At 35.3% G+C, this 27,493-nt stretch overlaps 1 long non-coding RNA gene across 1 annotated transcript; it reads right to left on the reverse strand.

The window, feature by feature from the left end:
- Window positions 1-23,893: 23,893 nt before the first annotated feature.
- On the reverse strand, window positions 23,894-26,332 carry LOC120290339. Its single transcript, XR_005548255.1, has 2 exons — window positions 25,895-26,332; window positions 23,894-25,262 (listed from the first exon to the last, which is right to left on the reverse strand). It is a non-coding gene; the product is annotated as an uncharacterized LOC120290339 (long non-coding RNA).
- Window positions 26,333-27,493: the final 1,161 nt, after the last annotated feature.

Below are 27,493 nucleotides of genomic sequence, written 5' to 3' on the forward strand. Positions count from 1 at the left end.
CTACTCATGTATCGCCAACTGACAACGTCATAATTATTGAAGAAGGAATTTTTGGCGTGTGCTCATCACTGACAAAGATACAAGATCCAGTGATCGGCTTCCCATTTTTTTTTTTTTTTGATAGACCTGTTCAAGTGGAATGAGTTTGTGCTTAACTTTGCAATTGCTCCATCAATCCTTCTTGTGTTCTGGATTTGACTTTGCTATTTAGTATCCATACTCTATTTCAATTTATTTTTTCATGAATACTATGTACTTCTGCATTCTTTTGAGTAATGAACGCAATTTTCTTTCGACCAAAAAAAAATTCAAGATCTTTTATTGGGCATGTTAAGAAAAAAAGGACATGTCTTTTTGATTCATTAGATTTAACTGAAGCAAAAGGTTTCAATCAACAAATTTTTTTTGGATGGTCATATCCTCGATTTTCTATTCTTTTCCTTTGGAGTATCATTACTCATTATTGATTAGGAAGCTCGCACAAGCCACCACAAAACCTAAAATGTTACCTGATGTGTTATTTTGACATATTAGATTCTTTTTTTTCCAATTCATATAATATAATAGAATTTCCAAAAGTTACATCTATCATATTTAAATTTTTATCATTTGTTCTTTCATCACTTATCAAGTGAGGTTGTGAGGTAGATGGAACCTCAACAAGTTGGGCCCTAAACAAGTTGGGCCCTATTTTGTTAGATAATTTAGTCATGTGCTAAGCATAATAAAATACAAGCATCAAGTCAAGAAGACATAAAATATGTTGCAATTTATAATTTACTCGTTTGTTATCAATCGAGTAAGTTTGATTAGGATGCTTTTGCGAAGGTCTCTCTCTATCTCCACATGTTTAAAAACATTTATTTGTGTGGGATCCTCTTGATTAGTAAACGGATAAAGAAGATTTAAAACAACTATGTCCAATTCCCTATGGATATAATCTTGCATTTTACTACGAATAAAGCAGATGGAATTTTAGTAGGTTCAGAGCAAGGTTGTCCGTTAAAGAAATTTTATGTATAGATATATGAACCAAAGGTGAAGGCCCTTAATTAAAGGTTTTTGCATACCCACCTTTCAAGAAAAGAATAAATGACTTTTAGTCAGCCGTTTCAGTCTCTGATTAAAGGTAATATTTTGAAAACAATATAAGCGGAGTAATGGTCGGTATGTGATTTCACTGTTTCAACGGTCAAACTATTTATACCCATCAGTTTGAAAATAGAAAGTGAAAATGCAATATTTTGAGAAGGGAAATTGAAACAAATAGTCTTTAAAATTTGACCCAATGTGTAATGTCATCTTGGACTTCTAATTTGTTTAATGTGATCCTTAAAAAATTCATGAATATTCCATGTTTTAAACTTGCAATTTGTTTGATCTAGTCTCTCAACTTTGCATGATAAAGTCAAATTAATTCTTCTATAGCATTCAAAAGTTTTCATTATTACAATATTTCTCATATTTCAGAATATATTTTCATTTTATTTCTTTTGCTAAATCAACGAAAAAAAAAAAGTCTTTTTATTCATTTTTTTTTACCTTTTTTTTTATCTTTATAAATATTATTATAGTTTCATTTAAGTAAATTTAGTGACGCATAAAACCTTAGAGACACAAATATCGATGCATCTGAAATGAGTTTGTGTTTTTTTTGGTCAGAGAAATGAGTTTGTGTTGCTATTATTTCACCCATTTTGTTTCTTCTTCCATGTTTTTTTTTTTTTTTTTTTTGCTTTTGGGTTTTGTAGGGTAAAATCGATGCAACCAAATTACCAAACAGAAAGGTTGAATGTGATAGCATATGATGACACACATACCAGGAGTGGCTTCACTGTAGGGATGAAACGGAACTGAGATTTCTTGGCTTCATTGCTAATTTTTCTGCAAGATGGGTGAAGGGCAATGCAGGCCAAAACCAGTCCTGACAACACCAGAATATACGTGGACATATCAGTATGACACAAAAACAAGTGGACACCGTGGGGGAAGAATACAGCAGGGAACTGAAAATTCATTGAAGAGAAAATCTAATGGAGTAAGATGTTTCAATACCTTAAGCTTCGGTTGGAATGGCTAAAGGATGAAGGGATTCTTTACTGAGTTCTTTCCGCAATTAATAAGCCGGACTTATTGGACTGGCCGTTTGCTGCTACAGAAATCAAGAAAAACAATTAGTAGTCAACAGGTCAATGTGCCGCACAAACACCCACGTTCATTGTTCATCAAAAAGACAACTTACAATTAAGAAATAGTTAGTTCAGAAACGTATTTTAGAGGGAAATGATGAGGACAGAATCATCACGTGGTTCTGTCACATTTGCTCAGAGAAAGAATTGCAAATGACCATCGGACAAAGAGAAACAAAACAAGGTACCAAAATATCACAACTTTATCGAGACAACTTGCAATTAAGTAACTGATTATTAGAGAACTAGTGTATCATATTAATGGGAAATGACGACGAGGGCCGGAGATCGCCAGGTATCTCGATCCCCTAAGACATTTTTAACCAAAATCCAGATGGAATTCCGACTTGTTGATGGAGACGACCTCAACGCCTTCCTTTCTTCATTATCGATGACATGAAAAGAGACGGCAATTCTTTTCTATTTTCATTTTTCTTCATTGACCATGCTATTGCAACCTCAACGTCTAATTGATTTCTTCATTCATTAACATATTAATGCTATGGTCTCAAATTGGTTTTTTTTTGCTAATAGACGTTCTCAAATAATTGGTCTTTTGCTAAAAGATGTTTTAATCAACACTTATATTGGGCCACGAAAGAATAATACTCACGTTAGAGTCGGTTGCTCATAGTGGAAATTGATTTTCAGATGATGCTACTCTTTAAAGGCCCGAAACCATCTCCTTTCTCAGCAACTTTTGCAAATGTTGACTAGTATGCTTCCAATTATTTTCTTCAACTCAACCGAAAGACATCATTCTCCAAATTTATGTAAGATGGTCATATTCTCACTCTTTTATCCTGTTTTTCCGAGTATCATTACTTATTTAATGAAGATAAAGTTCACACACACCACCGTATAACCCTAAGTTGTTACCTGATATCTTATTTTAACATACTAAATTCTTTTTGCCCTAATTCATATAATAGATTAGACTGCCAAAAAGTTATATTTATTATATGTAAATATCATATATTTGTTCCATCATTAGTGATCACGTGAAGTTGTGAGTAGATGCAGCCTCAACAAGTTGGGCCATTTTTTGTTAGCTAATGTTGTCATCTGCAATTCCATGTGCTAAGGGTAATAAAATACAAGCATCAAGTCAGGAATAACATAAAATATGGTACATTTATACTTTACTCTTTTGTTATAAAATCTAGGAACTTTGGTTAGCATATGCCATATGTTTGCATAAGACCCCTCGTCCCCCCAAAAAAAGAAAAAGGAAAAGAAAAAGAGAATGTTGAATCCTCTTGCTTAGAAAAGGACGAAGCAGGTTTAAAGCAACAACATCCAATTTCCCATAATCTACACATACACCTGCTACAATGTCCAATTTCTCATATGCATAATCTACTTATCTACCTGCGCTTTACTTCAAATAAAGCAAATGAAATTTAGTAACTTAAGAGCGGGGTTGTCCGTTAAAGGAATTTAACGTGTAGATGAACCAAAGGTGAGGGCCCTTAATGAAAGACTTTTTTCTTTTTTTTATGCTAAAGATCCGGCCTAGCTCACCTTACGGAAGCACAGTATCGACTATATCTTGGGGGAAACTAGCCCAGCAACCCACCGCTAAAACCCCTCACTTAAATCACAAAACCACTCTTGAGAGTTTCGAACCCTAACCATTCGGTCCGCATAAATGTAGAGGGGCACAACTCAACTAGCACAGTCATACATGAGTGGGTTAAAAACTAGTGACTTTTAGTCAATCATTCTGTTATCTAATTATAAGCCATGTTTTGGAAATAGCATAACCAAAGTGAAAGCCGGTATGTGATTCCACCAGTTCAACCAGTACAACTATTTAGACCGACCAGTTGGAGTATAAAGAATAAAGTAATAACCAATATATGTAATGATAATTTTGAAAAGGAGCAATTGATACTAAATCTCCTAAACTTCAACTCAATATGCAATATCATTATTGGACTTTTAATTTGTTCATGTGGTCTTTCAACTAATCATAAATGTTCAATATAGTCTCTAAATTTTCGATTTGTTCAACTAGTCCCTTGACTTTCCACGACAAAGTCAATAAATTATTTAATACTATTAACAAATTTTCATAATTATACTATTTTCAAGATTTTCAAATATATTTTACTGAAAAATATGTTGGAGATTACTGATGATTCTATATTTTAAATCTGATTTGCCTATTTTGTAAATTGGAGTTGAAAGGTTTCGATATTAAATAAAAATCAAATTTCAGGCATTAAATGTGCTCCGTGCTCGACAAAAGAAAACGCGTGCTCCATGTTCGTCACCTTTTTTTAAATCACCAAGTTACAAATTTTAGAATGTGTGTCGACTAATCAAACCGGTCACGAGCAAGTTCTTAGCAAGCCATTCCGAAAAATTCAATTGTTCGTTGATATTTTCACGGTTCTACAAGCAATAAGCATGGAGTTTGAACATAATGTAATTAAACCAAGTATTGACCACAATATTGATCGATTATTTTCCTTTTTTAAGAAGAACTTAATTCCGTCCATTTTTTTTTTTTTTAAAAAAAGCATAAGTCGGATAGGATTAAGATGAATATAAAACCGAGATAAATAAATAAAAGCTGAGTTATTTAATGCAAAATAAAAAGAAAAAAAAATCAAACCAATATTTTCCTCTCCCTCTTTAGGAGTGTATTTGATAAATTCTTAAAACAGATCCATTAAACCTCAATTTATGAGGATCTATCTCAGAATAACGAAACTCGGTCAAACCTCTTTTTCTTAAAAAGAAAACGAAAAATAAGCCGAGACCATCCTTCCCCGCTTCCCCTCCAATTTCCGATCGTTTCCAAAATCCGCAAAAAAAAATTCGAAAGTCTCTTTTCCTGCGCAGACGCAGCGAACTTCATCGCCGACCGTCAAGCTCCATCGTCGTCGAAGATGCTTTCGTCCCTCAACTGAGTTTCGCAATCGCCGCTTGATTTCGGTTCATGTCCTTTTCCGCAGCGCGATCGCCGGCGACAATGACTCTGAGTTTCGTCTTGTGTTCGCTCGTTGATGTTCGGATGTTCGGAGCCGAGGGAGGAGGTGGTGGCGGAGTGGGAGGTGGGGGAGGAGGCGAGGAGGGTACGGACCATGGAGAGACGGGGGGGGACTGGAAGTCGTCGTCGGGGAGGGCGAGAAGGAGTGGAAAGGCGAGGAAATGGGAGGGTGTGGGAGTGGGTGCTTCGGCTGGGTTTTGTCTGTTCTCTTCCCCGAGAAAATATTGGGTGCCCAATCAGCAAAAAGCGAGTCCATTAGTTGATCGACAAGTGTCCGATGAAACCCGCGTTTCAGTTTTTTGAAAAATCTCTTTTTCACTAATCTTTTAACTTCCATAAACACCCCTCCCTATTTCTTCTCCTTCTTCTTCACTCATCCGCGCTCCTCTCTCTCAACCCTCAAGTTCAAAACAGCAGATGCACAAAGATCGTCGTCCAAGCGCCACGCCAAGATCACTGTCCAACCCTCAAATTTAAACACTCGTCTGCGATCCTCTTTCTTCTTCCTATTTTAGCCCCGGCGATTTGGACCTGACCCAAGCCTTCTTCGAGCCGATCCAAAACACCCTGCAGTCGTCGCCCTACAAGCGACGCATCAAGATGGCCGTCGTTGGGGTCGGCGACGTCGGCATGGCCATCGCCCAGAACATTCTCACCTACCTCGCTGACGAGCTGGCCCTCGTAGACGCAAAGCCCGACAAGGTCCGCGGCGAGATGCTTGACCTCCACCACGCCGCCGCCTTTCTCTCCCGCATAAAGAACTCGGCCTCCTGCGACAACTTCGTCGCTGGCCGGTGGATGGAGGCCACCTCTGTCTCTGAAGAAAAGAGACGGAGAGAGAGACGAAGGCGAGAGACGGGGGACGTTTATGGAAGAACAAAACTGATTGAGAAAAGAATTTTGGAAATATCTAAAATGTGAGCTCCATTGACACTTGTCGATCAACTAATGGATTCGTTCTTTGCTGACCGGGCGCAGCAAGGGTACCCAAATATTTTGCTGACTGGTTGATGAAGACGATGAGCTTGGGCCGGGGAAAACTTCTCAAAGAGACGAAAAGTGGCTGACATGGAGGTTCGGGCTCACTTAATATTTTCTATGTGAAGGATTATAATCAATTCTAAGCACACGGCGTGTGCCATGTCCCCTATGAATTGAAAGAGAATCTTTTTGAATTGGGTACCTTTTAATGTGGAAAATTCTAAATTAAACAAGAACAATGCATCGAATAAAAGTCTCTATACTTTTACTTTATATTAAAAAAAATAAAAGGTAGGGCTATTTCCACCTCTTCTTTAGCTTGATAAACACATTTTATTATCAATTGACCAAAATATCAATTTATTATTAAGGAAAAAAACAAGGTCAATCGTCAATTCGTTCGTTTTTTTCTCATTTTTCTGTTCACCTTTCATGTTTATTATTAATTGACTAAAATATTCTTCTATGAGTAAAAATCAATTAATGGTTAATTAACCATACCTTTTGTTTCTCACTGTCAACGTTGCTTCTCCCATCTTCTTTTTAAACTATGATGGATTAAATGGTGTAATACTTTTAAGTTTGTAAGTTTGGTCCATAAATATTAATTTGCTTAGATTGTTCATTTTTTAATGTAACTAAACTATTCATCTTAATAGGAATAGGATGGCTTGAGGTAATTTTTACAATGTTCAAAAACTAACTCTCTCTCTCTCTCTCTCTCTCTCTCTCACACACACACACACACACACACACACACATGCAACTCCGATACTCATGTTCCGTTTTCATCAACAAATAACTTGCAATTAAGAAATTGATTAGTTGAGAAATGTATAATTCTAGGGGAAAATGCTAAGGACAAAATTCATCATATAGTTCTGTCCAACTTACTGGGATAAATAATTGCAAATGACCATCAAACAAAGACAAAGCAAAACAACGGCAACAAAAAATCACAATTTATCGACATATGTCTTGCTATAAAAAAAATCGATTGGTTGAGAAATATCATAAGAAAATGACAAAGAGAGACATATATCACTATATCTCAATCTCCCTGAAAATATGTTTCGACCACAATCTGGATGGAGTCGATCGTTTCCGACTACTCAATAGTGACCATCTTAATGTTTTCTTTACTTCTTTTTATTTTTTCATGTTTTTAATTGACCATGCTATTGCGATTTGGAAAGAGCAAGTTGTTAACATAGAGGGCTGGGTTTCAAAGGCCTCGGTGGGTTGGAATGCCATTTAAAGTTCTCACATATCTAAAAAGCTTCGACCCAAAAAAAAAAAAAAAAATACTCCAGAAAAACCATGTATTTACATAAAAGAAAGCAAATATTTTTTTCCTGGTGAATGAACATCGCCACTGTCATCTTTTCCAACTAAGCTACGTGGCAAATGGCGCTCACGTGGTAAGCTGACTTGACGTTTTTTATTATTGTAGAAGGCAAAAAGAAGATGATTTTGAACTTAAAACAAAATGATTATTATCGAAGAGTAACGAAAAGAAAAAGAGTAACAGAATCTTGAAGCAAAACCAAATGTCACAGTTTTCTTTTCTTTCTTCTTTTCGATTTGCAGAAAGATGCAAACACAAAAGCAAAATATAGCGAACAAGAGTAATGATTGAAGGGAAAACAAGGTTATAAACCGGACGTTATACCTACGAGAGAGAGAGCATTAATCAAACAGTTTTAGAAGATGTGGAAGATTTTCCCTCAATGTGCTACCGATTTAAATATACAAGTTGAGGGCTAGGGATTCAAGAGGCGCGAGCACGAGCTTGCCTTTGTTGTCGAAGGAGTCACTATCGAGGTTGAGAGATCGATTGAGGCAAGATTTGCAAGCTGTCTCAATGGTAATAACTAGCATCACTTGTGTGATTTCTATAATTGAAAACCGGTAACATGATAGTCCAATCAACGTTGACCATTTTACATAACAAGATTAACGCTGACATGAATAATTTTTATAATTTTATTTAAAATTTTCAAGTTTCCACTTTTTTTCCTTTTCCTTTCTTTCTTTTTTTCCTTCTTGTTGGGTGGAAATTCGATAAAGGAAATAAATAAAAAAAAAAAAAAATAAAAATTTATAAAATTTATAAAAATCGTTCACGTTTGTGATTTCCAATGACAATTGACTAGATGGACTACATTGAAAAATCGTTAAAAGATTTACAACTAAATTGATAAAATTAAAAAAAAAAATTTTAATTAGCAATCATATAATACTTTCAAAAACTTTTTGGACAATTTTTCTTTTTCTCATTTTTTAGCGATAAAAAACGACCGATCAATTCGGAAAAGGGGTGTTTATCACATTGGTTGCCACGTAGGTTTATTTGGATAGAAAAGATAGCTGGGGACATCTCCATCTCTATATTAAGAGTGAGTGCATTTTTAGAAGACATATGAAAAGGGGATCATTTTGTCCCCTTTAATATTATACAAAATTTTTATCCATTCGGAATTTTCATCTAGGAAACCTCGTCCTAGATAAAGAAAATGATTATTTTGATTTGTCCTTATCTAATATTTTTGTTATAAAAATCACGGGGTACCTAAATTTTTAAAGTCAACTAATCCACATGAATAAATGTAAAATCCCGCATTGATGTACACTGGGACTTATCAAATACTTCTCGAAAGCGTTTTGTTGGAAGAGATGAGGAAAACTCGTGTTCATTGTTCCTAAAAGATGAACAGATATGTAGCGTAATACATGGGGGGTTGGCAACTTAATTTTTTTAGGCACTTTAAAAGTATTCTGCAATACTAGTTTTCATTAGCTTGGAGAAACGTTCCATCATGAAAGGAGTTATGAAGCGTGTGCCCAAGGAAAAAAGTCAATTTCTTTGCAATTGCAACTCGTAGGCGTGAGGAAACTTTCGAACCGAGTAATGCTATGCTCAACCTTCGGCAGTCGAAAGAAGTATGCTTTCAAATTGGTTTTCCGCTAATAGACGTTGTCTAATATTTGGTCTTTCACTAAATGACGCTGTACTCAGCACTTAGGTCTTTGGCAAAAAAGGAATTGATACGTACATTAGAGACAATGTATTCATACAGGAAATTATGGGGGTGGTGTGGTCCTGTGAGCTAAGACGTTATCCACAAACCCATCCCATTTAATAAGGACACTTTTTTATTACATTAGCTCTCCATAGGATGCCCCTTTCTCACTTAAAAATGTGTGGGAAAAGACTAATATTTTATTACTAATTACTTCATTGCCATATATATTTTCTCAGACTAAAATGAATTTATTTATTAATTAGTCTATGAATGAAAATATATAGCTAGTCTGACGGCTCATAGTTACGAATCTCTCTTTCTCTGCGCACTTCCAAATCAGTAATCTGTTTGTGGATCCTCTCACATAGTATAAAGGACAAAGCAAGGTTAGAGCAACGATGTCCAAATTCCTGTGGATATAACTTTCATATACCCTTGCACTTTACTTTGGCATCATCGGATGAAATTTTAATAAATTAAGAGCGAGCTCATCCAGTAAAGAAATTTTTGTGCATAGATACGAGAACCAAAGTTGAGGTCCCTTAAGTAAAGATTCTCCCCTATCCACATTTTAAAGTCCGTTATTCCAGAGGTCAAAGGTAAATGTTTCGAGAATTGCTCTAGAGTGAGGATCGGTATGCGATTCCACCATGTCCAAACAAACTAACAGTTCATATCGATTGGTTTTGAATAGAATGAATGTATTAAGAAAAAAAAGCAATATGTGTGACGATTATTTTTAAAATGTAATGTGAATTTATATGCTTTAAAGGATGTAAAGTGTCCTGCAATAAGTAAAACTCAAATGTTTTTCATCTAATCAATTATAATAAACTAGAGAATGAAGGTGGGGCTTTTCTAGAGAAGCAATATAGAGATAAAATTTACTATAATGAGATCTGTGTTTTAGAATAAGTTACCTTGAAATAGATCAAGTCATGTCCGAGTCTCGAAAGGCAATACGATCGGAGGATTAACTTCACGCCTCAACCTGTAGTCATCAAAGTAAATATCTCAGAACAAGAAGGAGCATCTCGGTGATTTCTTAGGATTTGCATGGTGTTTCTTACCAATGCGGTTTCTCCTCTTCAAGCACAAGCCAAACAAAGCTTTACTTCTTCTCTTGCCCCAAATGCTGAAAAAGTAATATGTGAATTTGTATTCCGCAACGAGTAAAACTGAAATATTTTTCATACTATCAATTATAATAAAATAAAAAATGAAGGTGGGCTTTTATGGAGGAGCAATGTAGAGATGAAATTTATTATAATGAGTTTTGTGTTTCAAAATAAGTTACCTTGAAACAAATTAAGTCATGTCCAAGTCTTGAAATGCAATATGGTGGGAGGATTAGCTTCACACCTTAACCTGTAGTCATCAAAGCAAATATCTCATAACAAGGAGTGTATCAGTGATTTCTCAAGATCAGTGTGGTGTTTCTTACCAATGCGATTTCTCCTCTTCAAGCACAAGCCAAACAAAGCTTTACTTCTTCTCTTGCCCCAAAAAGATGAAAAAGTAATTTGTGAATTTGTATGCTCTAGAGGATGTAGATTGTCACGCAACAAGTAAAACTCAAATGTTTTTCATCCTGTCAAATTTTAATATACAAGAAATCGAAGGTGGGGCTTTTCTAGAGGAGTAATGTAGAGATGAAATTTACTATATTGAGTTTTGTGTTTCAGAATAAATTTTCTTGAAACATATCAAGTTGTGTCCGAATCCCAAAAAGAAATACAATTAGAGGATTATCTTCACGCCTTAATCTATAGTCATCAAAGTAAATATCTCAAAACAAAAAGGAGCATCTCGGTGATTTTCTTACCAGCGTGATTTCTCCACTTCAAGCACAAGTCCTCGCCTCCTAAAGTAAGCTCGAATTCTTCTCTTGCCCCGAAGGTTGAACCAGAAACGCTTGGTATATACGAAATCTAGTGATGGTTGCTTTTTCTATAATGAGGCAAATTTACTTCTTTAACCCTTACCTTTTTGACCAAGACTTCCAAAACAATCCCTTCCTCTTAATTAGCCTCTAGATTTTAAGGATGTTTTCTTGGGTCACTTTTGTGATTGGCCCAAGTGGCCACAGATATCGAAGTGAAAAGAACATTTAAGAATGATGAATGATGAGGACCGAACACATCACGTGGTCCTCCACAGTTTCTCTTCCTCCATGATTGTTCTTTTCTTGTACGATCAACAGCGACATGTACGTCTGCTGTGTTCAGAAAAATTAAAAAAAGAAAAGAAAGAGAGAACAATGATGAGTGTATTTCTCATGGTTTTGTTCCTTCATCTACGCGTCGATCGCGAACGCTTCAAATGCCAAAATTGAGTTTTGGTTGAAAACTGAAACGCGCACATCGAAGCACATCCATACCCAGTTCAATGGTTTTCTCCGATCTCCTCCACCTCCTCTCCTTCTATCTCTCCACCGCCATTCACGTCCTCAAGAACCTGCTCTCACATTTCATGACCTTCACAAGACGCCACTTCTTATCGCTCATTGATACATTCCTGTCACAAACGCTCAGTCCAACCCCAAGCTGTCATTGTCGATGAAGAAGAAGATGGGGAATAGAAAAGAAAAAGAAAAGGAAGAAAAAAAAATTCTTGGACGTAAATGCCCAGAGCAAAGCTTGGGACTATTTTGAAACAACTTTTGTTATTCCATGCTCTTCTTTTAGACAAAAAGTCCACTTTGAATTCTCAATTTGAAGAATAGTCTCACTTCAAATCATTTGAAAATATTCTCTACATTTTATCTTACTCGTATGCCCAAGTATGCCCAACAATTCACTGAATAATTGGTGTGATCACTTCCTTAATTCAAAACTATAACATATTGTGAGAAATATCATAATAGTCTTAAACATGACATAATTCAATCATAAATTTATTTTACATTAATTCAATTCTAAATTTTTTATAATTATATTAATTTAATTTTTTCGGCTAAATTTGGTCGGTTGAAACTCACGTGCAACATTGACATTACAATTTTTAATAATATTTTTGAATTTTTATTTTTATTTTTTCCTTTTTCTTTTCCCTTTTCTTTTTCTTCTCTTTCCTTTGGATTCTTTTCCCCGCCGTGGCCGGCGAGGCTCGCCGGCGACTGGGCGAGGGCCGCGAAGCCTTCGCCGTCGCCGGCGGTCGCCTGGTCTCACCCAACCTCGCCGGCGGCCTCGCCCGCGGATTGCGAAGAAAGTGAGAGCAGAACATTCCCGCGACAGAAGAAAGCGAGAGCAGAACGAGGAAATTCGATCCCAGGACGAGAATCGAGCCTTGAAGCAGGGACGCGAGCAGAATTCGGATCACAGGCGGAACCGTTCCAAGAAAGCAACGCGATTTCGGCGAAATGGAAAAAACTACACACGCACCCACCCACCCACCTGCGAGTCCTTGGAGAACGGTTTGGGAAATCGAGCCGAGAAGCGAGAGATTATGGAAGAGAGAGGAAGGGAGAGATAGATTCGAGGGGATGGAATGCAATGGAGGAGATCGAGAGAGCTCCTGGTGCTAACCGAGAAGAGGAGGAAGAAGACAGATTGAGGAGGGAGAGATTATGGAAGAGAGAGGAAAGGGGACTTCCTCCTCCTTCGAGAGGCCGGCGAGCCTCGCCAGCCGTGGCGAGGCCACCGGCGAGGGTGGGTGAGGCCGAGCGAGGGCTTCGCGGCCCTCGTCCAAGGGCCAGCGAGCCTCGTCAGAGCCTCGCCAATCAGAGGCTCGCCGGCCACTGCGAGAAAAGAACCCAAAGGGAAAGAAGAGAAAAAGAGAAGGAAAAATAAAAATAAAAATAAAAAATTATAAAAAAATAAAAAATTATAAAAAAATTATCACATCGACGTCAGTAGAATGGCACCAACTGTCCGGAATTCACATCAACGCAGGCTGATCCTATTTGATCGAATAAACTAAATTACTATCATTACTAAAAATTTAGGATTAAATTAATAAAAAAAAAAATAAAGATTAAATTGATATAATTATAATAAATTTTAAAAAAATTTAAAATTTTTCTACAAAACTTCTAAAGCGTTCTTTTATCAAGTGCTCGTATGAAAAGAAATGCCACATTTGACATTTAGGATACAAAAAAGGGAGCGCAATAATTTTCAAGCCTCATTTGAGAGACTCACACATGAGTAGGAGAATATCTTGTGCACATGCAAGGTAAGAAATTAACAAAATCTCACATTGAATATTTGGAGTGAAGAGGATAGGGGCAATTGATAATATTTTATTAGCCCGTAAATTTTTAGAAAGAGGTGTGTTAATTAGGAGTGTTGACACTGAAAAATAATTCACGTCCTTATAAATTGATATGGTGTTGGTACTGAGTCGAAAGAGTAATTGATAGGTCTAGTCACTAGTCAATAAACCATTGACGTAAGACCAACATTATGTTACCGATGGAAGTGTTGCTAGGTGATGATGGACAAAGACAGTTATCGACATATGATGGCAAATGGCCGATTATGTTACAAAAAGATATAAAGTGAAGATTGTATAAGAATTCTTGACCAATGGTTGAGTTAAAGGATATTCAAGGGATCATAATTGCTTATGGATAAGGATGTGTAGTTGAAAATAAGCAAGGATTTGTGCAAGATTATATAAAGCGAAGCTTGACCAGTTGTGGAGTATCCACAATCAATGAACGCTTACACAATTTATCAATTTCAGTTTGTCGGGTTATTAGTTATATCCTCAATTCTTTTAATTAGATTTTACCTTTATTTAGAGTTAGTGATCATTATTACAAAAATTCATGGCACCATATTAGTACCGTTGACGCACTATAGCAATACTATTTATAACCGCAGCAGTACTTTAGCTCACTGTAGCACTATAGTAGTTTCCTCTCTTAATCGCCATAGTCAACTTTTTTAGATTTGGCGGAAGTTAAAGGTTTTAAACGACACGGCTAGTTTCTCCTATAAATTTTAAGTCCTTCTACTTTAACCTCTGCTATGAAACCTCCCGATTAAAAATACTGTCGAGATATCATCTTACTCAAATGGAGAGACAAAAGGCAAATAGAATTTCATGTAATTCGAATGGGCTAGTAAACATTTTCCACATAAGCTTGATTGCAAGGGTAATTGCAAGTCATGATCCCCTCAATTGCCGTTCAACATTTGAATTTCAGCGCAAACGTAAGGTCGTCCAATGTAGTCATTTTATTTTTCCTGAACTCTAGGGATGTAGCAATTTGGAGATTACAAGACAGCAAAGGCCAATCCACCTCAAAAAATTTGTCGGCCTACCACACATGAACATCAAAGTTAAGAAAAGACGATTGTTTATCTTTATATAATCCTACTTCAGGACAAAACCAAAAATTCAGTCGATCCATAACTAGGAAAATGTGACATAGAATTGCAGTCAAAGACATTGTAAATCTGTAATCAGGAAACGCCATGCATATCACATGGCTTCACACATAATACTTAGAGGGGAAAAAAGAACCAAGAAGGGGAAAAACAACAATGATAGTGAAAATCCAAAAGGAATATCAACAGATATGCTAATTTGATATTTATGTATCTCATTTTTTGGAAACAATGTTAAGACACATGTTTTTGTTTCATAACTTTTTTCGAAATCATAGGCAAATTTTTACGTTGACTTTTTATTGATTTCTATAATTTTGATAATACTTTTAGAATTTGTAAAATACGTACTAATCAGATTATTTATTGTAAGGATATTGAAGATATAATACTGAAACCCTTTTAAAAAATCATTCAAAAGCTTATTTCTGACTTCAAAATTTATCCTCACAGATTATAAAGTGATAGAATTCTCTTCTTAAGCAATAAAGTGATAGGAAATCTGTGAAGTTGTAAAAATTTCACCTATTTACATATTGTATCGAATATTTTGCAAAGATCCATTCATCACTAATATGATAATCATATCATACTATCAATTTTTCCAATTAATGTTATGTTTATCATATAAAATTTTGACAAGCTCCATAGATAATAATTAAACCATATGTAATAAACAAAAAAATGAATTGGCAAGAATACCCCCCACTGTAGAATCCAAAGAAACTTTGTTAGTTGTCTTTGTAATTGGATCGGGTGGCCACGCAAATCAAAGTGAAAATGCGCTTTCCTTGCCCCGCTAAATGAATAATCGATACTTCTTGTCAGAGTCAACGTGTGGATGGTAGAAATTATCATCTCCTTTGCTTGGCAACTTTTACAAGGTGTTCATAGTGGAAACCACTTTTTCTCTTGCCCCAAAGGATAAATCAATCCCTTCCTCAAGATTGGCAAGTATACCCTCCCCCAAAGACTTCAAGGATAATTGGTCTTTTGCTAAAATACGTGTTAATCAACACTTAAGTCTTTGGTCAAAAAAGAATCGATTCTCATGTTAAAGTCAAGTTGCCCATACTGGAAATTATTGCATGATGCTATCCTTTAAAGTCAAGATGTTGAATAGTTATGCTGCACTTAAGTCTTTGGTCAAAAAGAATCGATTCTCATGTTAAAAGTCAATTTATTCATACTAGAAATTAACTTTTGCATAATTTTATCCTTTAGAGTCAAGATGTTGAATAGTTATGCTACACTTAAGTCTTTGGTTAAAAAAGAATCAATTCTCATGTTAAAGTCAAGTTGTTCATACTGGAAATTAACTTTTGCATGATGCTATCCTTTAGAGTCAAGATGTTGAATAGTTATGCTTTGAAAATGATGGATTGATTGAGAATTTTTGCTAAAATGGTGCCGTGTTTGAAATTCTATGGAAATATCTTGGAAGAAACTTGGACGACCTTGGTGTGTCACAAGCTGGTCCGTGACACATGCGCCTTTTAATAAGTTGATGAAAAATATCAATGTTGGATTTGACTCTTAGTTACTGTGAGAAGGAAGAGCTAAGCAATTCGTAGGAACATTTGGCCTTGATTCATGTTAGCATGAAGTCATTCATAACAGGATAATTATGAACAAAAATCCTAATCTATAATACTCGTGTCAATTCAATTATAAACCTTTCAATTTGATAATTTTGTCCTAAATCTTTTGACCATTTACAAATTTAGTCATTTTAGTCAATTTTGGTCAGAAATAGTTGATGCGATAATTCAGTTAGTGCGTGTCATCCTACGTGGCACTGTAAGCGCTAGTGTGAATAAATTTTGTTTTTCTTAAATTTGTTTAATTTTTTTTTTAATAGGTGGAATGAATAATGGAGCTGTGTGGGTGCTACTTGTCCAATCTCTTATTTTTCTTCACACTTAGCTTCACATAAATTCACACTCTGTCAAATCTCCACTTCGTGCACTTTGTGAGCGAGGTAAGGAACCTCAGAGCGACCCGTTGCTCTTCACGCAATTTCTTTTTATTTAGGTTTTTGGCACATGGCTAGGTGGATTTAATAGATTTTGATCAAAATTTTAATTTGTCTTTTGTTAAAACGGATTGTCCCTTTTAAATTTCTCTCACATGTCAACTTTACAAATCCTACCTGCATAAATGTCATTAAATTTGTCCCTGATTTCGTATATGTGATAAAGAAAATTGATTTCTCACTAAAAAATTAGGAGATGTGTCTATTTCCATGCTCATCCCTTGTGGCACTACTTATCAAGATAACTTGAGGTTATAGACAATTCACTATGATCCAGATAATATTACCTAGAGATTAACTATACTTGCTGAAACCTCTTGTTCATGGAGAAGATAAGCATTTTATTCTTTTAGTTAAACAAGTTTTTAACTGTTATCGGATATGTATCGATCTATATTAGAAAATCGAGGGTGATGCCTTGATTTAGAAATGGATGACAAAATATGTGAACAGGATAATCAAGCCAAAATTTGGGCTATAATTCCAGCATTTGTTTTAACATCAGTTACGACATGAGATTGGGCAATAGGTGAAGTCTTGATGAGTTAGGCCTTGTAGATAACATAGTAATTATACAAGCATCAAGTTAGGATAACATGGACATCATCCACATTTATTTGTGCATGCGTGTTATGTTCATAATTTGTAATCCACCGACCAAAGTTATGGTCTGAGAAAGTTTCCTTCAATTAAGGGTGGGAAAATTATAACCCATTGCATAAAATATGACAATTTTTTTCTTTTACTCTTTTATTATTGATTGAGGAACTTCTTTTAGCATGTGTTTGTATAGGTTTCTCTCTCTCTCCCTGCCTCCCTCCCTGCTCCCTCCATATGTTTGAACCGTTAATTTTTCTGTGGATCCTCTCGCATGGGCAACGGAGGAAGCGGATATAGAGCAACGATATCCAATTTTCCATTTGCATAATCTATATATACACTTGCACTTTCTCTTTGAATAAACCATGTGAAATTTTAATAAATTAAGCGAGTGGTCATCCATAAAAAATGGATAGGTATATGAATCAAAGATGACGACCTTAATTAAAAATTTCCACGTACCCATCTTTAAAAAAAAACTAATGAATTTTAGTTCACCATTCCGGCTTCTGATTATAGGCAATTTTTTGAATATGGTACAGGAGGTTAAATAGGAGTGAGGGCTAGAGTGCAATTCCACTGGTTCAACCGATTGGACCTTTATAACAATCGTTTGAATATAAAGAATGAAGTAAGAAAAATAAACAATATAATTATAATTTTGAAAATTCCATGTGTGAATTCACATGTTGGTGTTCTGTAATGAGTAAAAATCATATATATATATATATATATATATATATATATATATATATTATCAATTGTAATAGGCTGAATTGTCTAAATGAAAGTGAGCAGAGACTTCTAATTTTTCAAGTTTACATATTAATTTTAAGTCACAAATTATGCTACCAATAGAAAGACCAAAAATTGAGTTTTCAGATAAGTCATTGAAATTTCACTTTAAACAAAGAAGAATAAAAAGATACCAACATTTGTTCTAATCAAATCTTACTTGGTTGGGTTGAACCTAAATCCAAACCAAGATATTGCACATATATCGATGACCAGTGTCTCATTCTACATATAATATCATCCAATAAAAAACAAGTGAGAGAAAAAGTATGGTGAAGTGATTGGACTAGATGTCATTGGATCATTATCAAAGACAATCTAATCATCATCTGATCGCTAAAACTACTTTCATTATTTAAGAGATCTCATTTAGATTCGAAATTTGGGTTTACTTCGACTTCGAATCAAAATTGCATCATCAAATACAAGATTGATGTCATCTAATTTATGAACTCCTCTTAACTCTCACACACACACACTCTCTCTCTCTCTGATCTAATATAGACCCAATTATATCTTCAAATCATGAAAGGCGAGCAAAAGAGTTAAGTGAACGAATAGTTTTAAAAATGCTCTAGAGTACTCAGGATGATAAGACGATTGGTTGCTAAATCTCTCTATATGGATCTCTCGTGATTGGTGAGTGTGCTTATGTCCGGACGAGCGAAGCAGAGATTTATATAATTTTTAATATTTTTAATTTGTAAAATAACTGTTAATTAGATTATTTATTGTGAAAAATTTAAAGATATAATACTGAAACCCCTTCAAAAACTCATTTAGAAGCTAACTGTATTTCTTACTTCAAAATTTATTCTCACCGGTTATAAAGTGATGGGAATTCTCTTCATCAACAATAAAGTGATAGGAAATACATGAAGTCCTAAAACTTCACCTATTTACATATTGTATCGTATATTTTGCAATGATCAATTCATTGCTAACATGATAATGATATCATTCTATCAATATTTCCAATTGATGTTATGTTTATCATACAGCATTTTTGACAAGCTCTGTTTATAATAATTAAACCGTGTGTAATAAACTAAAAATGAATTGGCAGGAATACCGCCCACTGTAGAATCCAAAGATACATTGTTAGTTGTCTTTGTAATTGGATCGGCTGGCCACGCAAATCAAATTGAAAATGGGCTCTCCCTGCCCCACTAAATGAAATAATCGATACTTTATGTCAGAGTCAAGGTGTTGATAGTGGAAATGATCATCTCCTTTACTTGGCAACTTTTGCAAGTTGCTCGTAGTGGAAACCATTTTTTTCTTTTTCCCCAAAGGATAAATCAATCCCTTCTCTAGATTGGCAGGAAAACCCTGCCCCAAAGACTTCAAGGATATTTGGTATTTTGCTAAAAGACGTGTTAATCAACACTTAAGTCTTTGGCAAAAAAAAAATCAATTCTCATGTTAAAGTCAAGTTGTTCGTACTAGAAATTAACTTTCGCATGTTGCTATCCTTTAGAGTCAAGATGCTGAATAATTATGCTTTGAAAATAATGGATTGATTGAGAATTTTTGCTAAAGCAGTGCCGTGTTTGAAATTATGCGGAAATATCTTGGAAGAAGCTTGGATGACCTCTAACACTTGAGGCGTGTGTCACAGGCTAATCTGTGACATGTCTTTTAATAAGTTGATGGAAAAGATCAATGTTATATTCAACTCTCAATCATTGTGAAAGGGAAGAGTTAGGCAATTCTCGGAGCGTGAGGTTTACATTTGGCCTTGATTTCATAATAGTAAAATTACCAACAAAAATCCTAAACTTATAATATTTTGTCAGTTTGATGGAATGTCATATTCAACTCTCAATCATTGTGAAAGGGAAGAGTTAGGCAATTCTCAGAGCGTGAGGTTTACATTTGGCCTTGAATTCATAATAGTTTACCAACAAAAATCCTAAACTTATAATATTTTTGTCAGTTTAGTTATAAATATTTTAAATTAATTAGTTTGTCCAAAATCTTTTGACTATGTGCAAAATTAGTCATTTCAGCCAAAAATAGCTAACATGATGGTCTAGTTAATACTAATTGTCCTACATGGCACGGCCTTTGTTGGTGTAAATAACTTTTGCAATTCTTATTTTTAAAATTATTATTATTATTATTATTATTATTATTATTATTATTATTATTATTATTATTATTATTATTATTATTATTATTATTATAAAATAGGTGGAATGAATACTAGAGTTGGGTGGGTGCATCTTGTCCAATTTTTTTCATTTTTCTTCGCACTTAGCTTCACAAAAATTTGCACTTTGTTGAATCTCCACTTCGTGTACTTTGCGAGCGAGGTAAGGAACCTCAGAGCGATCCATTGCTCTTCACGCAATTTGTTTTTATTTATTTTTTTGGCACATGATTAGATAATTTTAATAGATTTTGATCAAAATTTAAATTTTTCTTTTGATGGTCTCTTTTAATTATCTTGCAAATGTCAACTTTACAAATCCTACTTGGATAAATACCATTAAATATGTCCCAGAGTTTGTACATGTGATAAGAAATTGATTTCTCACTAGAAGATTAGGAGACGCGTCTGTAACCATTCTCATTTCTTATTTCGTAATAAACGACATAAGTGCAGCGAGGTACTACTTATTGAGATAACTTGAGTTTATAGACAATTTGCTATTATTTGGATGATATTACCTAGAGTTCAATGATGCTTACTATAATCTCTTGCTCACGAAGAAGATAAGCATTTCATCTTTTTTTTTTAAGTTAAATGAGTTGGCAAGGATGGTTGGCGAAGCTCCGTGATGCTCATCCTAGAAAAATTGATTCAAGAGGATCTGACATGATCGTATCGTACTTAGTGCGCTTCTCTTATTGTCGGCCATTACATTTGTCTACAATAATTTGCATCATTGTCCTTTTCCTATCGATCAGATAGTGCTCATGAATATGGACAATTGGCGGTGGTGGTTGGCAAAGCTTGGTGATGTGGGTCCCAAAAACATGACTCTAGAGGATTTGACATTATCGTAATCAGTGTGCTTTTATATTTATCGGCGATTATTTTTGGCCAGAATGACTTGCATTATCGTCCTTTTTATGTCGATCATAAACTTTATGAAGCCAAAGATTCTACTGATATAGGTTAATGATGTCTTGATACTAAAGGCATACTTGTCTCGAACTATCATTAATCCTCATCATAACTTGAGAAACGGACACTATAAGTATCATAACTTTCGTAAAGCATTTACTAGCCATAACTTTTTTTTTTTGTTCGATCGCTTAAGTGTCATAACTTATACATAGCCCTCACTTGATCGCCATAACCTTTTTATTTATTTATTATTATTTGAGTGCCATATAACTTTTTAATTGACCATTTGAGTGTTATGACTTTTTAAAAACTTTCACCACAAGTGCTATGTGACGTCAAATTTTTGGTACTTAAATTTTGACACTAAAGTAATCGATTAAAAGATATGACCTCGAGTGAACGCTTTTTTTTTTTTATAATAAGTTATGAACACTTTAGTGTTTGGAAAAAAGTTATGACATTGAAGTGAGCGTCGTACGAAAATTATAGTACGTATGGTATCCTTATCCCTCATAATCCATTTATGGTGTCGAAGCTAGCTTTGTCAATGTCAAACTAAGATTAAAATTCTACATATAATAATACATTAGTGCTACGCGGAAGGATTCACCAACCTCATGGCCAAAGTGAAAAAGAGGAACGATTGGAGGGAAAAGATTATGAATCGGAAACCTACAACAGAAAGCATTGATTTGACGATTTTAGAAGATACTGAGAAGCAACCACCGATGCACTTCATATTTGAATCTACAAGGTTAGGGTTAGGGTGGGCGATCGGAGGGGCGAGAGATAAGTGAGATTGGACACTGGGGTTGTAATCAGGGTTGAAAGATTGGTCGATGGCTTCCCCGCCCTTGTCTAGGCAAGGCTTGCATTCAATGTCGATGAGGATCACCAACACCACTCATGTGATAGTATAAGTGAGATTGTGATTGTGGCCATTATTTTCCTAGTTTTTCTTTTGCTGAGTGCTAAGAGAGGTGGTGAGGACGAGCAAGACAAGACTAGAGACCCTGTCTCAAGCCACATTGCCGACGGCGCTTTCTTATCATAAAGTGTCGTTCGTAGTTGCCATGCAAGCTCATTTGGACGTAAAAAACAACGGTGGACATTGTGCCCCTCAATTAAGAGGACGTGCTTGTTTTAGGACATTTGAAAGTTGGGAACATTTGTGTCCCTCCAAGGTATGTACATACTTGCTATTTTTATGACGTTAATATAATATTTTACAGCCTCTGAGGGAATCTCTCTTGTCCTAAATAAAAGAAAATGAAAATTCTGATTTTTCTTTATCAAATTTCTTTTTATTGGGATACCAGAATTTTTAAAGTCGAGTATCCCACATGACTTGCAATCGCTGAATTAATGAACATAAGGAATTATCAAATACTTTTTGAAAGCGTTTTTGTGTAAACAGAAATAGGAAAGTTCATGTTCATGTTCATGTTTCTGAAAAGTTCAATATATCCATGACATAATCTATAAGGGATTGAATGGGGAGAAAATCTTCATTCCTTTCTCGAAACACTTTGAAAGTATGGCAATAGCAATACTTGTTAGCTTGGAGAAACATTTCATCAAGAAAGAGAGTTACGAAGCATAACCAAGTTAAAGAATCACGATATCTTTGCAATGGGAACTTGTAGGGGGAAAAAAGCAAACTTCCAAACCAATTAATGCTATGGCCAACCTTCAGTGATCGAAGAAATATGGTCTGAAATTGGTCTTTTGCTAATAGACGTTTTCACTTGTTGCTCAAAAACATTGTAATCAACATTTAGGTCCTAGCCAAAAAAGAATCGATACTCAATGTTAGAGTCAAGGTGTTCATACTAGATATCAATTTTTAATCAATGCTATTCTTTAGAAGCCAAGTAATCATCTCCTTCACTGGCAACTTTTGGAAGCGGTTGAATACTATGCTTCGAATTATTTTCTTCAAATCAACCAAAAGGTATTGTCCTCTTATGACCTTGCTTTGTAGTAATTTTGGTGGGGTTTGGTCCCACAAACTAAGACAAGTTTTGATTAACAAACAATAATTCACATGAACATACCATAAGGTTCCCCCTTTTTTTTTTTTTTTTTTTTTTCTTTTTTTTCCATAAGGTTCCCTTTCTCGCTTACAAATGTGTGGAAAGAGATGGATTTTGGCTCTTTTTCGATTTTTTTTCTTAAAAAATTGGCAAATTTTTATGACATGGCCCCTACATATTTCTAACTTACATTGAATCAATTCGGACGGGTCTAATGGAAGGATTTGATGTTACGCATCTCTTTTCCGTCAGAGAAAACAACACATTAGAGGTGATGTGATGACGAAGACCAATGGTCCTCAATCAGTTTGGGTGCTCTTAAAAAAGAACACATTAGAGGTGATGTGATGACGGAAGACCAATGGTCCTCAATCGGTTTGGGTGCTCTTAAATCCTTACCTAGCACGACATTGGGATTTTCAGTTTAGTTCGATTAACCCTATGAATCGCTATCAGCTTATTAGAGTTAGCTAAAAATCAAGTGGGGTATGAAAATATACCCACTTCCTATGCAACCAAATATCTAAGTTTAGGGGATTGATTACATTATTTATCTAATTCGTGCCCTTTTGGTACCTAAACTTGATCATTTGTCAACCAAGGTGCCCATGCAATCTTTTTACCAAATTATGAGTCCTAAAGTTATTGTTTGCTAAGTGTCCATGCAATGATTTTGTGTTTATGATGTTCCTAACATGAATCTGACCACTTAACTAAAAATGAATAACAGCAAAAAAAAAAAAAAATGGTATAATGGCAATCATAACAAACACATTAAAAATAATAATGAAGGATGAATAAAAAATATAGTGTAGTAAAATAACTCAATATAAGTTAGGTAAAAAATATTACATGGCCTTGCTATTAAACCCCATGATAACAACCCCATGAGCTTAATTCAAATTGAGTTCAATTTATTTTCTAAATGATCAACCATCTAAGACTAAATCAAAGGTGTCCAATAAAACATTAAACCATGTGTACACTAACTAATTGAAACTAAACTAATTCCAAGATAATTCTGATACCAAATTCTAACATTTTTCCATTTTATTTTTATTTTCAAGATTTTTAATATTATTTTTTTATTATTTTCGTTCCCTTCTCTTATTCTCGGTCCCTCCTGTGAATCAGATCTTCACTGAGATACTCCATGAATTTCAGCATTACCTCAATCAAAGCAATTGGCAACAAACATGCCCAATGATTAAGAAATCATCAACATACAAACACCGCATCACGGCTAATTAGAACAGCACTTAGATGGGGCTTCACATGAATTCAGTCTACACCGAGAAAGGAATGACCAACAAAGGAATAGTGATGACAGCCCATATCCAGCATTTTCAAGGCACAACAACATGGTTATCTGTTGAAAAATTATCACCAATTCACCATGACAGTCTCCTAGGTCATCATACTTGTTCATATGATAAAAATGACATCACAACGAATTGAAATTGAGCTTCAATTAGATAAGTCAGCAAATCCAAGTTACATTCCAGCATGATCAAACGTGACTATGGTCCTATTTCTTTCAAAATTGACATGTATTCTTAACACTCATCCATTGCCCACTCATTTTATGAAGCATATTCAAGTATCAGCTACATGAATAAACATCCGTGTTGTAAAACAGAACACAAAACACATAACCCGATTATGAGTTTATATCAAATTAAAACTTCGGTTTAATCCCTGGCTTCGATTAATCGAATGAGTTTCTCTATCCAAAAAAATGCTAAGGTAAATGATCATATTAATATAGCTTCATCACATGCCAGAGGGGTTTTGGTAGAAGGACTGAAGAAAAGCAAATGTAGAGCAAAGCCTACTAAACTTGGTTCTACAAATCGCTAGACATCAATTCCCATTCAATGATTCCCCAAAGACGGTGGCTACTACAAAATTTTTCTTTTTGGGAATTAAAATATTCAGGACCTCAAGCTTTCCAATACGATCACAAAAAAAAAAAAAAACCAACTCAGGATAGCAAAGGAAAACCAAAAACAGAGATAATAGGTAAAGCAGGATTCACATGTACTGAGTTGATCTTTCCTTACCAAATTTACATGAGTATACCCATACTCAAACCTTTCAAGCTGAAAGCAATGCGGATGCAGAAAGAGCAGGAGTTTCGCCAGTTGCTGCTGTACAACCTCGACTTTGTGCTCGCAGGGCCTTGAAACAGTGCAATAACAAAGATGTGAATGGCGGACAGAAAAGAAGAAACACATGTAATGAAGACAACTAAATGCAGAGGAAGGATAGAGAGTCCATAGTTAATGATTGTCGCCTTGTCAAGCACGGTCAGTGAGCTTCTATTTCGAGAGGCAAGCTCTCACTCGATCACTGGCCACACCTCATACGCAGCGATGACACGTCAGAGTGATATGCATAAGGAAAAATGAAATATAAAGAGAAATTTGAGCATATAGCAACGATTCGAACACTGAATTATGTTCATATAAAAGATGAGAAATCAAGACACAATTTCCAACATGAGAATCATAACACCAATTCAATAAAAAATGGGCGTCGTATTCCAACTAAATCAGTCACAATGAGGTCTCAATAAGCCAAGAATAAGTTGAGTTGATGTATTACGACTTTCGGCTCAATGATTTAATTGAAACACATCCGGATCTGGTTCGACCATTTCATCAAACATGTGATACGCATTTCGATCAAGGAGTTTGTACGCGTATATGAACCGACGATTCACTTTTAGATCATCAGAACAACATCGGAGCAAGCTTAAATCCATAATAGAACCTCGTGGCCGATTTTCAGACAAACAATAACAATTTTACCTTGATGATGTGCGATTGCAGTCGCGAACAGCCGCTGAACTTACGAGAAGGACTCCTGGGCGTCACCGATGATGATCGGACCTGGCAAAGGAGGATTCAGCGAGTGCAAGGCACTTCGAGATCTCCGAACGACAAACAGAGCAGAACAGGGAGACGCGATCAGTGAAGCTCGGGAGCGGCTCCGATCGGCCGCGACTTCGGCATCTTTCTGTCAATACTTCGTTTCATCTCTCCGACCTGGCTGAGCTCAAAGCGACCAGAGGTGGAGGCGCCTCGGTCGACGGAGATTCGAATGTTTGCGGTGGAAGATTGGACTGGAGTCGACGTTGTAGGTTCAATCGAGGGTATCCAGAAGAGAATTCTCGTTCTTGGAGTCTCGATGCTTCAGTGAAGAAAGGTCCGAGAGGGAGCAGAAATCTCTGGTTCGCTCGACTTCCTCTCATCTCCTTTTGAGGGTTGTTTCTTGTCGCATCTTCATTTATATTGTATTTCTACTGCAACATTGGGACTGTCCTAAATAATAATGATGACGTAAGTATTGTGGACTTTAAAAATTTGCTTAAATTGTTGATTTTGAGACGTGAGGGCATGCGGGTCAAGTGATTATCTTCATTTTGCGGAATGGATTTAAGGTTCTTGTATTATATTTTGATCTCGTATTTTTAAAGAAGTGTTTACAAAAGCTTTTCGTACCAAATTATATCTCATCAATAGATGTTGGTGTTGTAGCCAATGCACGGTCGTAGCAACAAGAGAGGACCATGAGGCGCTATTTAATGGCAATATGTGGCAGCAATCCTCGGCGTTCTCAGGTGATATTTATCATCTCATCATTTCTGTTCATTTGCTTCTAACTTTTTTGTTTTTAATGAAATTTGTATTAATAACACTATACTGCAAATCTCGCTTTACGTTGATTGTATTGAATTTTGAAGTTATTTCTCACGTAACATGCGAACATTTGCTAGTATAGAATTAAGTTGTACTTTAAGTATAAATTGTCACGACCTTCCTGAGAGTGATATTAAATACATTATACCTCTGAGGAAATTTGCTGGATTGCTAAACGAAGAATGATTTCTCTCAGTAGATGGGGCCTATGCCTAGCACGTATCCTTACAAGTCATACTAATCGTAACTTAATTTTTCTAATTAATCATTTATTCAAGATCAGGCTAAAGAATCACTACTAACCTATTAGAAGCCAGTTAGAAAGGTTGGTAAGATGCGAGAGCATAGGAACCAAAGATTCATGTGTCTTGGGACTTGAGTACGTTACATTAATTTAATACCCTTTCAATACCTTTCATAAAATAATTTTGCAAGTAGTATTTTCATTTTTTGTTTTCCTAAATCCTCTAATATGGGAAGATGATAATGCATAGTGCCCGAGCAGTAAAAAATAAACAAGCAATCAATAATAAATATTAACCATAATAACAAATAAAAGCTGCAGGAAAAACAAAGAACCCAAACCATACGGGTAAAATTTTATGAAACCTTGTTATTAGTGCTCATGACAGGACTCTTGTGAGCTATAAATGGAAACTCAATAAAAAATCTTCAAAATTAACCACCGCTTAATAAAAAAAGAAGAAC

Source organism: Eucalyptus grandis, chromosome 2 (assembly GCF_016545825.1).
Source record: "Eucalyptus grandis isolate ANBG69807.140 chromosome 2, ASM1654582v1, whole genome shotgun sequence".
Taxonomy (NCBI): domain Eukaryota; kingdom Viridiplantae; phylum Streptophyta; class Magnoliopsida; order Myrtales; family Myrtaceae; genus Eucalyptus; species Eucalyptus grandis.